The sequence below is a fragment of the Mustela nivalis genome (genome assembly GCF_964662115.1).
Source record: "Mustela nivalis genome assembly, chromosome: X".
In the NCBI taxonomy this organism is placed as follows: domain Eukaryota; kingdom Metazoa; phylum Chordata; class Mammalia; order Carnivora; family Mustelidae; genus Mustela; species Mustela nivalis.
Window position 1 is genome coordinate 31223174 of NC_139040.1, and position 13204 is coordinate 31236377.

A 13204-nucleotide genomic window follows, 5' to 3' on the forward strand; every position below is an offset into this window, starting at 1 on the left:
CCCTCACACTCTATGAAACGAGTAATTGGATAGTTCCTCACTCATGCCATAGTTTCACATGCTTGTCTGTCTTATGCATGGCTTGTTCATTTATCAGACAGAGCCCACCTATGATTTTTCTTATCTGGTGCTAGTCCTTCAAGGCATAGTTCAAATAACTCCTTTTCCTTTTCTTCTTTCTTTCTTTCTTGTTTTTTTTAATGAAAAATAGTCCTTTTTATTTATTTGTTTTTTTTAAATAAATATATAATACATTTTTATCCCCAGGGGTACAGGTCTGTGAATCATCAGGTTTACACACTTCACAGCACTCACCATAGCACATACCCTCCCCAATGTCCATAACCCCACCCCCCTTCTCCCAACCCCCTTCCCCCCAGCAACCTTCAGTTTGTTTTGTGAGATTAAGAGTCACTTATGGTTTGTCCCCCTCCCAATCCCATCTTGTTTCATTGATTCTTCTCCTACCCCCATAACCCCCCATGTTGGGTATCATGCTTCGTGAAATAAGTCAAGCGGAGAAAGACAACTATCATATGATCTCTCTTCTTTCTTTTTTAAAAAAAGATTTTTATTTATTTGAGAAAGAGAGCATGAGAGGGGACTGGGCAGAGGAAGAGGGAGAAGCAGACTCCCCACTGAGCAGGAAGCCTGATATGGGACTGGATCCCAGGGCCCTGAGATCATGATCTGAGACCAAGGTAGCTGCTTAACTGGCTGAGCCACCCAGCTTCCCCATTCAAATACCTCCTTATGATGACTTGTCTGTACTCTCCAATTTTTGGCCTTCAGCAAGATTATTCTTCCTTCCACCGAAAACTCCTATGGAGTTAAAGATTTTTCTCCATGATTGTATTCAACCTCTTTTCTCTTCCTAGAGTGAATTGTGTGTTTGTACGAGATGGAAACAGAGGGAAAGAGCCTGCTATACTTCCTTGGTCTTTAGTCCTAGTTGAAATTTTAACTAGGTAATCACCCGCCATCCGGTGATTCTAGTTGTACTGAGGACAGAGATGGAATGCCTTCTGTGGGAAGAGTCCATACAAACCTGTTTTTGATTCTCTTTGGCTTTTTTGCTTATGCTATTCCCACCTTCTAATAGATTCATTTCTCTATTTAGGGTTTTCCAATTTTCTTTAGCATGCCATGATTATATGTTTTTTTCCCATATCTAAAAAGTGAATGTATAAAGTAGTCGAGGTTGAATCATTTCTGTTCACTCTAGGCGAAACAATAAATGTCTAATATTAATAGAAACCATGGAGCAAACTGAACTGAAAACTTTATATGGGAAGTCCCAGGAAATTTTACCACCATCAAATCAGTATATTAACTGTGGTTATTGGGATCCTATACTTTTCTTAATGTACTTTGATTAAAAAGTGTCCTATGGGGCTCCTGGGTGGCTCAGTGGGTTAAAGCTTCTACCTTCGGCTCAGGTCATGATTTCAGGGTCCTGGGATTGAGCCCCACATCTGGGCTCTCTGCTCTCTGCTCAGCGGGGAACCTGCTTCCTCCTCTCTCTCTGCCTGCCTCTCTGCCTACTTGTGATCTCTGTCAAATAAATAAATAAAATCTTAAAAAAAAAAAGTGTCCTAGCCCCCAATCTAAGACCTTTAACTTGTTTATTTCTCTTATACCAAATGCTTCTGTATTCTGAATACGGCCCTCTATTTAACAGGCATATAGATCTGACTTGAGTCATATTCTAAAGCTAAAAAGACATTTAAGCAGCCTCTGCTTGTGGAGAAATGAATGTAGTTTTAGTAGATAAAAATGAAAGTCTGTCTCAAGTCTCAAGTTACATAGCTAACTCAATTATTCCCATTTTTGAAAAGAACGAGGGGCTTTCTTTTGCTCCATTAATTCCCTACGTTGTTCTTAATTTAGCCTGCTTTTCTTCCTGTGGATTAATTTCTTCTTTGTGTAGACGTACAAGAAGTTTCTACTGTTCTGTTCTCAGTGGTCTCCGGTGAGTACAGGTGCTCCTGTAACTTTCAATAGCCCACAGTCTGTCTGTACTGAACTTCTTATAAGCTAGCGCTTCTGGAAGGCTGTACCTCGAGCTGGGAAATAGGCCGTCGACATTATGAAGGGGACGTTATTGGATAACCAAGGTTATGAACAATTCCTCGTGGAAAGTCAAGGGTTGCTCCCCAGTACTATTTGCTCCCCAGTACTATTCGGACTGCCGGTCAGACAATGAATTTAGATAAGCCTCTGGCAGAAGATCATGCACTCTTCAGGAAAAGTTTTCTAACAGTCCAAAAGAGATTAGAAGGATAGAATGAATTTAGAAAATTGAGTCCTTTTTTCTATTGTATTACCTTATATTAAAACCTGACTGAGAAGTCTGAGAGAGAACCTAGAAATTAGTTGCCTGACCCAATTCCAGACATTCTGTGAAGAGTGGAACTATTTGAATGAGACAAAATGCCACTTTCTTTCCAAAACGAGTGATGTTTTTCCCTCCTACCTGGGTGGACCCTGTGGGTGGCAGTGGAGGGGATTAGCTAGCTGGTCATCTGCTTGTTTTGACGCTAACCCGTGAAGCAGCCGAGCCCCGGGGAGGTGCTGTGAATTGGCCAACATCCTAGAGCTACTTAGTGGCCGAACAGGGACTAGGCTTCTATCGTCCACTCTCGTGTACTTTTTAATGTCCTTTTCTCATTGTGTTTATTGTCCAACTCCAAACATGGCCATGAGAGTAGAACTGTTCCCATGGAATGAAAAGTTACTTCCTTTCAAAAAATCATCGATAATTTTCCATTCTACTTGGGTGTACCCCATCTGTAAGTGCTGAGGGGATTAGCCAGGAACACGCTTGGTTCTTAAGACAGGCTTGCTACTTTTCAAAAGGAGTGATTCTAGAAATGCTTTTTACATGCTTAGTAGAGTGTGCAGCTCTGGTATGGGAGAGAAACCTCTTTTGTACTGTCCGGGAGCTCTTTTGTTGCTTTACACTGTAGACCTTTTTAATGGAAGGAAGGAGGAGGCCGGCTATTATGCTGTTTTGCATTTACGATTCAGAATTATGTCCTTGGTGGTGCTGAAAGAAATTTCATGATGGGATATTAGGAAGTGTTTGGCCCATTCAGGCAATTATTTATCAGTCTATTTCAAGCTGTTCCCTGTTTAAAACAAAACAAAACAAAACAAAAACTGATAGAATAAAAACTGAAACTATGTACAGTGAGTTTGATGAAATCTTGTAAGTACTTTTGGTTGCTAGGGCAACATTCCTTTTATTTCTGGTTAATGTGACTTCTCTCTCTGCAGCTTGACTCCTTGCGAGTAGATATTTATTTTTAAAAAAGAACCCAAATTCAGGCTTATGGCAAAAGAATAAGACGCCTCATGCCAACTTATTTTTCTTCAGTAAAACTTAGAATATGAAAAGACATTGTGTTCATTTGCACAGATAATATGAGGCAAAATGTTTCGACTTGAGTCGTCCAAGTTTGAGCAATGTTGTTGTGCTTTCTGGTATCTCAGTTCCCTTCAGGTGCCTTCTGGATGCCTCTTATGATCGATGTCCTCAGGACCCCACACCAGCTTCGCAGTAAGGAGGCATTTAAGTACCACCTCTATTCTCCACCCGAATCGAATCATAAGTTAGTCATCCCGCGCCCATTCGCTCAGACGCTGCCCACTGTTTTCCAAAGGGACACCTGGCTGAAATGGTTGGTTTTAACAGATGTTGATTTGTTTGCATTTTCCATCCTTCCTCATTACGTACGCATTTGTTTTACTATAGCACTGTGTTATCCTTGTGGGTTTTTTTTTTTTTAAACTCTGCCCTATTAATAGTTCAGGTCAAATAACTCATTCTTTGTCATGGAGACGGGTCCTGGGCCATGTAGGATATTTATCAACACCCCCTCTTCTGACCAAATGCTAGCAGCAGTCCAGAAGTTGAGAGAATGGAAAATCCTTCATCAAATTGCTGTGGGTCACCTGGGTATCCAAATAGCCCCCAGTTAAGAAGCATTGCTTTATCCTTAGGGAACCCATCTATTTTGCCAATTTCATTAGCTGTAGTTTGGGCACTGAGAAGATGAGTAAGGGAGAACTTGAATATAGTTACATATTTTGTTTTATTTATTTAAAGTTTTTATTTATTTATCTGATAGAGCACAAGCAGGGGGAAGGGCAGAGGGAGAGCGAGAAGCCGGTTCCCTGCTGAGCAGGGAGCCCAACATGGGGCTCGATCCCAAGAGCCTGGGATCATGACCTGAGCCGAAGGCAGACGCTTAACCCACTGAGCCACCCCGGCGCCCTTCGTTACATATTTTCAAGATGTATACTTTGGGCCTTTTGGTGTAGGATTCAGCATTAGCCAACTTAGTTGGTGCCCTACTTTCTCATGCATAGGATTGGAATTCTTATAATCCATTTTCACAGCAGATTTTGTCCAACATTATATTGATGTATAATTTAAGTGTATAGCTCAGGGAATAATCTCTTTTACCTACCACCCAGATCAAGATCCTTTACATTGGTCATTTTCTCCTAATGTCCTCTTTCTGGCCCATCCTCTTAGCCCAAATGGTGACCACTTATCTGCTTTGTGTTACTGTAGATGAGTTTTGTCTTTTCTAGAATTTCCTATAAATAAAATCATGTAGTGTGGGGCTGTTTGTGTCTGGTTTCTTTCCCTTAGCATCATGGTTTCCAGATTTATCCATTTTCCTGAATGTGTAGGTATTTTGTTTTTCTTGTTAAGTAGCATTCCCTTGTATATTTCCATTTGTTCATACACTCATGTATTGATGGACATTTGAGTTATCTAATGGTTTCACTGCTGTGAATATATCTGCTAGGAGCCTTTATGTGAAAATCTTTTTGTGGACACATGTGCTCATTGTTCTTGGATATATACCTAGGAGCAGAAACCTTGTGTCATACCATGTCATAAAAATATTTTAAGTAGTTAAAAAATTTAAAAATTCTAGGGGTGCCTGGGTGGCTTATGTCATGACCTCAGGGTCCTGCAATGGAGCCCAGCACTGGGCTCCCTGCTCAGCAGGGAGTCTGCTTCTCCCTCTCCCTCTGCCCCTATCCCCTGCGTGTGTTCTTTTTCTCTTTCCCTCTCATGAAATAACTATTTCAAAAACAAATATACATATTTATGTATTATATATTATATATTTATATATTATATATTTTACACATACACACACACACATATATATATATTCTAGTCCACAGAGAAAGTCTGTGAAGTTTCTGTCATGAAATATACCTGTAATCTAAATATAATGAGGATCTAAGAAGTTGAGTGGAAAAAAGGAAATATGTACTGATGAAGAACATGGGGTTTGGGGTCAGTAGACTCAAATAAAGATATTGGCCCTGCTACTTGACAGCTGTGTGACCTTGGACAAGTTACCCGATGTCTTTGTGCCTGCATTGCATTAGCCATAAAACAGAAAATAGTCGTAATAAGCTGATAGAATAGTGAGAAGTGAATGTGATAATGTAGATAAAGCGCCTTGCAGAGAAACTGGCATATATTGCTATTATTATTGCCTTATAAGTGTTGCAAATACTCTTTCATGGGAAGATTATCTAATGAGAGATCATAGCGTAGAAATGCAGAATGCTATGGGCTCCTGGGTGGCTCAGTGGGTTAAAGCTTCTGCCTTTGGCTCAGATCATGATCCCAGTGTCCTGGGATCGAGCCCTACATCAGGCTCCCTGCTTGGTGGGGAGCCTGTTTCCCCGCCCCCTCTTCCTGCCTCTGCCTACTTGTGATCTCTTTCTCTGTCAAATAAATAAATAAATAACCTAAAAAAAAAATCATAAGAAGCTGGGGGTGCCTGGGTGGCTCAGTGGGTTAAAGCCTCTGCCTTCAGCTCAGGTCATGGTCCCCGGGTCCTGGGATCCGAGCCCCGCATTGGGCTCTCTGCTCAGCAGGGAGCCTGCTCACCCCCCACCCCCGCCTGCCTCTCTGTGTACTTGTGATCTCTGTCTGTCAAATGGATAGATAGAATCTTTAAAAAAAAATTTCTGGAAGCTCAGTGCAGAAAACTCTGAAAGCAAAATGCTCCAAGGTCGACCTAGTCACAGGGTGTCCCCTCGGTATTGCGAGATTTCCTTTTAGAAGTGCCACCAGATTACCATAGTAAATGTTTTACAAAAATCCCCTAATGCTTCTGGGAGATGCAAGAGGAAAGAAACCATTTTAAGGATTTATTTATTTGAAAGAGAGTGAGCAGGTAAGAGAGAGTGAGCTGGGGGAGGGAAAGAAGGGGAAGGAGAGTGAGGATCTTCCAGCAGACTCCTTGCTGAGTGCAGAGCCTGGAAGCAGGGCTCGATCTTAGGACACTGAGATCATGACCTAAGCCCAAAGCAAGAGTCAGCTGTTTGACTGAGCCAGCCAGGTGCCCCAAAAGGAACTATTTTATTTTCTTTTGTCTATTTATTTATTAAAGATTTTATATATTTGAGAAAGAATACGAGCATGAATATGGGCAGAGGGAAGGGAATTAGGGACAAGCAGACTCCCCGCGGAGAGGGCAGCCTGTCCGGAGGCAAGGCCCGATCCCAGGACCCTGGGATCATGACCTGAGCCCAAGGCAGGTGCTTAACCTACTGAGCCATCCAGGTGCCCCCCCCCCCCATAGGAACTATTTTAAAATGCACTGGAACATTCTGATCCTAACAATGCCTGCCGTCATAGGAGACTAGTTAACCAGAGCCTAAGCTACTAGAATGTTATCAGAGGTTACATAAACAGGGGAAGACAAATACTCAGCTGTAGCCCATTTTAGCCATCCTGTTCCACATAAGAAGGGGCAAAAATACTAAGAAATACTTGTCAAATTCACAGTCCAGGGGCACAGGCTCATTAGGAGACTAAGACCTAATCATAGGACTACAGAACATTCCCTCACCCCACACCTCCGTACCACATTACTAACGGCCTGTTTACCATAGTTCCTTTATCCTGTCCCATTATCAGGGAAAAAAATCACAAGGCATTCCAAAATATAAAGTACAGAATTTGATGGGGCACCTGGGCTGTTCCGTTACTTAAGTGTCTAACTCTTGATTTCAGCTCAGTTCTTGATCTCAGGATAGTGAGTTTAAGCTCTGCATTGGGCTCCATGCTCAGCCTGGAGCCTACTTAGAGAGGAAGAAAACAAGGAGAAAAAAGATGACGACGACGACATGGTAGTTGTGTTGGAATTATCAGACTGGGAATTTAGAACAGCTATAAAGAATATGCTATGTGTCCTATTGGATCAAGTAGATTCCATGGAAGAATGCAGGGGCAATGTAAGCATAGAGATGGAAATCCTAAGAAAGAATAAAAAAGATAGGCTCAAGATCAAAAACACCATAGCAAACATGAACAATGCCTTTGGTGAATTTATGAGTAAACTCAAGGCAGAGCTGAGGAAGGAGTGTCTCAGCGGTAGAGGATATATCAATAGAATCACCCCCAACTCAACTGCCTGAATTCCAGACCGCAGATAACACCAAGTGATGTTGCGAGTACGGAGTGAGAGGAGCTCCTGCGTTGCTGGTACGAACACGACGCGGCATAGCCACCTGAGAAGAGGGTGGCAGTTTCTTAGAAAAGTAGATGTGCTGGTAGTCCTGGATCCAGTGGTCATACCCCTTTGTATTTCACCAAAAGGGTTGAAAACGTGGCCACACAAAAACCCACACAGAGACATTTATAGCAGATTCATTCATAATGGCAGAAACCTGGAAGCAACCAAGATGTCCTTCTGTAGGCGAATGGAAAAAACCAAACAACTTAGTATCATTTAGCCCCAAAGCAAAGTAAGCTATTAAGCCACGAAGTGATACTGAGGGATGTTATATGCATATTATTAAGTGAAAGAAGCCATTCTGAGAAGGCTGCTTAGCATATGATTCCTACAATATGACAGTCTGGTAAAGGCACAACTATGGAGAAAATAAAAAGAAGGAATGGGGATTAGGGTTTGGGGTCAAGGAATAGGTGGAACACAAGATCTTTCCAGCAATGAAAATACTCTGTATGATATAATAATGAGTCCATGCCACTGTCCATTTGTCTAAACCCACTGAACATGTAACACCAAAAATGAACCCTTAGGTAACATATAAACTTGTGGTTGTGTGTCAATGTGGGTTCATCCTTCGTAACACATGCCCCATACTGGTCAGCGATAGTCATAATGGGGAGGCACTTCCAGTGTGTGGGCAATAGGTACACACTGGAAATCTCTGGAACTTTCTCTCAACTTTATTGTAGACTTAACAGTGCTCTCACCTGGGGTGACTGGGTGGCCCAGTGGGTTAAAGCCTCTGCCTTCGACTTGGGCCATGATTCCAGAGTTCTGGGATCAAGCCCCATATCAGGCTCTCTTCTCAGCAGGGAGCCTGCTTCCTCCTCTCTCTCTCTTTCTCTCTCTCTCTCTGCCTCTCTGCCTACTTGTGATCTGTATCTGTCAAATAAATAAAATCTTTAAAAGTGCTCTCACCAATTATCTATGTAAAATGGTGCCACATTAAATGTTTGTTGCTTTGATCCTAAAAAAGGTCTAAGTGGTGTTTTCGCAGGATTCTGTTCTGTGACTTCATCTACCAAATCTACCTAATCTATTGAGCACATTCTCCTGGTGCCCCAGGACCTAGAAGAAGGCCTGACATACGGTTCCATGCCCTTAAGCTTGCCCTCTAGTTGAGGAGCTAGGATGTGTGCAGAAAATGACCACATTCGGGAATGCTGTGTTTCGTGAGACAGAGACCTATGTACCCTTAGAATTCAGGGGATGGGGAGATTCACTGGTGTCGGGCTGATGGGGAAAGCATTGTAGAGCACTTAGCTTTCTGAAAACTGAACTTGAAACCTGTAAAGGGTTAACCCTTTTACTTAAAAAATACATTCAGAAATGAATAGCATAGTCTTATATCCTTATATAACTGCCTGTACATATATGTAATGTTATGTGTATATATTATTTTTATCGATTTACTCATACATAATGTTTTATAACTTCATTTAAAGAATATCACCAATATATTTTCATATGAATAAATACATTTACAACTTTTAAAGATTTTTTTTTTTTTTTTTTTATCAGAGAGAGGGGGGGAGAGAGCAAGCACAGGCAGACAGAATGGCAGGCAGAGGCAGAGGGAGAAGCAGGCTCCCTGCCGAGCAAGGAGCCCGATGTGGGACTCGATCCCAGGACGCTGGGATCATGACCTGAGCCGAAGGCAGCTGCTTAACCAACTGAGCCACCCAGGCGTCCCCATTTACAACTTTTAAATAGCTCTATGGAAATCCCTCGTTATCGGCTGTATGATCATTTATTGAATTATTCCTTCATTGGTGGATATTTTCAATTTTGAGGGGAGTTTATTACCGTTACAGCCAGTTCTCCTTGAAGAGCTTGTGCTTTTATTTTTGTATGTCTGTGTGGGTTTTTCTGTAGGAAAGAATTCTTTGGAATGTAAGTTCCAGGTACAGAAGTAGTGCAGTTTTACTTTTGTTTGGTAGTCTTAAATTTATCTGCAAATAGCTTATAACCATTTCTGTTACCAGCAACCATTTATGGAAGTTACTTTTATGTACACCCTTCCCAGCACATGGTGTTCAAAGTTTTACTTTTTGCCAGTCTTATGTCGAAATATAATATCTTATTGTCTTAATTTGTATTTATCTGGGAAGTAGTATCTTATAGGTTGGTTGGCCATTTTATTTGTTTTTCAGTGAACTTACCCTTCTGCTTACTATTTTTTTTTTAAGATTTTATTTATTTATTTGACAGAAATCACAAGTAGATGGAGAGAGGCAGGCAGAGAGAGAGAGGGAAGCAGGCCCCCTGCTGAGCAGAGAGCCTGATGCGGGACTCGATCCCAGGACCCTGAGATCATGACCTGAGCCGAAGGCAGCGGCTTAACCCACTGAGCCACCCAGGCGCCCCTGCTTACTATTTTTTTTTAAAGATTTTATTTTTCAGCCATCTTGAACCCAAGATGGGGCTTGAGCTCACAACTCCGAGATTATGTCACATGCTCCACAGATGGAGCCAGCCAGGCGCCCCCTCCTGCTTACCGCTTATTATTCGATTGTTGATTTTATGAAGTCTTTGTATATTACGGAGATTCCATTCTATGTGTTAACATACATTTTCTAGTTTGTTTTTGATCTGACTCTGGTATTTTTCATCATATAGATATTTTAAACTTATATATAGTTTATCTTTCAATGCTCTATTGACTGTTTCTCTCTTTGGGGCAGGTCTTTGAGTGGAATGTTCTTATCACATGGTTATGGGTTTGGAGCTGTCTGCTGGGGCTTTAATATGAGGCTGAGGACTTTTATCATACTGCTGGTGAGTAGTCACTGGGGGAAGAGAGAAATTGTAGGGTTCAAGTAGATAGCTTTGGCAACATGGGAGGTGTGCGTGGATGATAGAAGGAAGAAGTGTGATCAGATTGGAGCCTGATGAATTACTATTCAAACACTTTGGGACCAAAGGCTAAACTAGAGGAGTTTTGGTGGGCTTGGCAAGGCTTTAGGGGATATTCCAGAGGAAGAATTCACAGAGTTTGCTGACTTGCCTGGGTGATAGTAGAGTTACTGATGATGTTGAACTTGAAGGTTTCCAATTCCATTAAATGACAGGAGGGTGATATCTTGATTTGAAATACAAGCGCATTTCTTTCTGGCTTCATTCAGTTTACCAATTACTATGAGCTGTTACATGCCAACACCTGGGCTTATAGCTGGAGCTAGGAAGATATACATGGATTCTGGCCTCAAGGAATTCACAGTCTAGCAGAGAAGGCAGAGAGATGTGTAAGCCAAACATTACACTACAACGTGCCAAGTGCAGCAAAAGAAATTTGCCCAAGAGGCGGAAATGATACAGAAGTGGAAGGAGAGATTGCCTGGGGAAGTCAGGTAGAATGTCGCAGAGGGATGGTGGGTGTTAGCAAGCTTTTACAGGATAAATAGGAGTTGGCCACATGAAAAGAGAGGAAAAAATATTTCAAGAAGTATATTTTTTAAAGATTTTATTTATTTATTTGACAGACAGAGATCACAAGTAGGCAGAGAGGCATGCAGAGAGAGAGGAAGGGAAGCAGGCTCCCCGCTGAGCAGAGAGCCTGATGGGGGGCTTGATCCCAGGACCCTGGAATCATGACCTGAGCCGAAGGCAGAGGCTTTAACACACTGAGCCACCCAGGTGCCCCTCAAGAAGTATTTTTTTTTTAAAAAAATTATTTATTTATTTATTTGACAGACAGAGATCACAAGTAGGCAGAGAGGCAGGCAGAGAGAGAGGAGGAAGCAGGCTCCCTGCTGAGCAGAGAGCCCGACATGGGGCTCGATCCCAGGACTCTTGGATCATGACCCGAGTCGAAGGCAGAGGCTTTAACCCACTGAGCCACCCAGGCGCCCCAAGAAGTATTTTTTTTTTAAGAAGATTTTAAAATTTATTTGAGGGAGAGAGGGAGAAAGAGAGAGGGCACAGCGCACAGGAGTGCAGTGGGGTGGGGTGAAGGGCAGGCTCCCCGTTGAGCAGGGAGCCCCAGGATCGTGGCTCCATCGCAGGACCCTGAGATCATGACCTGAGCTGAAGGCAGACAGTTAACTGACTGAACCACCCCGGCGGCCCTTTAAGAAGTATTACTAGCATTACTAAGGCATGGACGACTGGAGCACAGTAGGTATGTTTAAGGAGACTTCTGTGTATTAATAGCTGAATATCACAACTTTAAACCAAAAGGAGGAATAATAGGAGATCTAGCTTCAGGGACAAAGCGAGGCCAGGTGATAGAGGTCTCTGTGAGCCCTGCCAAGAAGCTCGGAGGTTCAAACTTTGGAAGGGTTTCAAACAGAGGAACTGATTAGGTTCTCACTTGAGCTGGCTAATCCTCCTTGAAGGCTGATGAGACCAAGGTCAGTGAGAAGCATTGTAAGGCAATTGCGTGACATGATGAAGGCCTGTCTTTGGGTGGGAGAAGAGAGTAGAGTCCATTTGGAAAAGATTCAGAAAAATCTAAACTGTACGTAATTTATAGAAGATGTGAATTTCGACTAATTGTCTTTTCCCGAGGCAGGTTTTAATAGGTTTGCTAATGCGATTTCCACTGGGATTCCTAATGGAATGGATGTGCAGAACTGGCGGGACAGGAGTGAAGAGCCTTTGGTTGTTAATCTTGAGCTTAATTTAGCGATTCTCAACTTGTTTGCTGCCTCTGCCCAGTGAAATTGACATCCATCAGGAGCATCACTCATTATCCTGCAGGGAATTTTTAGTCTTGGAGAAGTGGGGTTGGTATGAGGGAAGTTCCAGAATCTCCCAAAGAGCTTGTGCAGTTTGAAAAAGCCCCTGGGAATTTTATGTACCCAGTCCTCCATGATTCCTCCAGACGCACATACGTTTGAGAAATACCGGCATTTTTTCCTGCATCGGTGGGAGGACCCATACATACTGTTGGCAGATGAATTCACATTCACAAAGAGTGCATGTGGGTTTTTTTTTTTTTTACTAAATCGGCCCCTAGTTCCAGATTAATAGGAAGCAGCCTCATTATATTCTAGCTGTCTTCTCTGTGATGCTGTGATTTTTAATGCATTTCTGATAAATATAAATCAACTCACTGGGAGAAAGATACCCCATGGGGAGCACGTTAAGGGGAAAAGCATGGGATAAATTCCCAATCTAGATAGAAGGGAATATGAGATGACTAGTTACTTTCACGCAGTGGTGGTTTTTGAACTGAATGCTGTTGTCAGGCTTCCAGAAGGTGATGAATGAGAGAGAAAGAGCAGGCACAGTACCCAGAAGTGACTTGAGGGTGCCTCAAATAAGGCCTTCTAGACAACCTATGTGAGCTCAAAGAATGACCTGGTCTTAAAGTCACTTCTGGGTAGGTTCAGAGTTGACTCAGCTAAATGGGGATTTTCTTTCAGGTCCTTCTGCCTCTTCCTTCTGTCATTGGTTTCATAACTCAACCGCTTTGATCTTTCTATTCCATCTCATGCCCCACATAACCTGTGTCCTTCAATCGTGAGGGGCTCTCAGCAGAAATGTGTGCACACCGCCCGCTGTTGGAATTACTGGCCGAACTTGAGGTTGTGTCCTCCCTGTGGATGCGTACATAACAGATACTAGGGGGAGTATTTGAGTTTTAATACTGCCTTCAGGTCAGAGATGAAGGTCACTTGGCACAAGAGCCCTGG

General features: G+C 42.4%; 1 long non-coding RNA gene across 1 annotated transcript in view; it reads left to right on the forward strand.

Moving 5' to 3' along the window:
- The first annotated feature begins 10257 nt into the window (after positions 1-10257).
- LOC309855762 overlaps positions 10258-13204 on the forward strand; it is a 179677-nt gene continuing 176730 nt past the window's right edge. Inside the window, exon 1 of the long non-coding RNA XR_014306980.1 lies at positions 10258-10343. This is a non-coding gene — a long non-coding RNA (uncharacterized lncRNA). The remainder of the gene's footprint in view (positions 10344-13204) is intronic.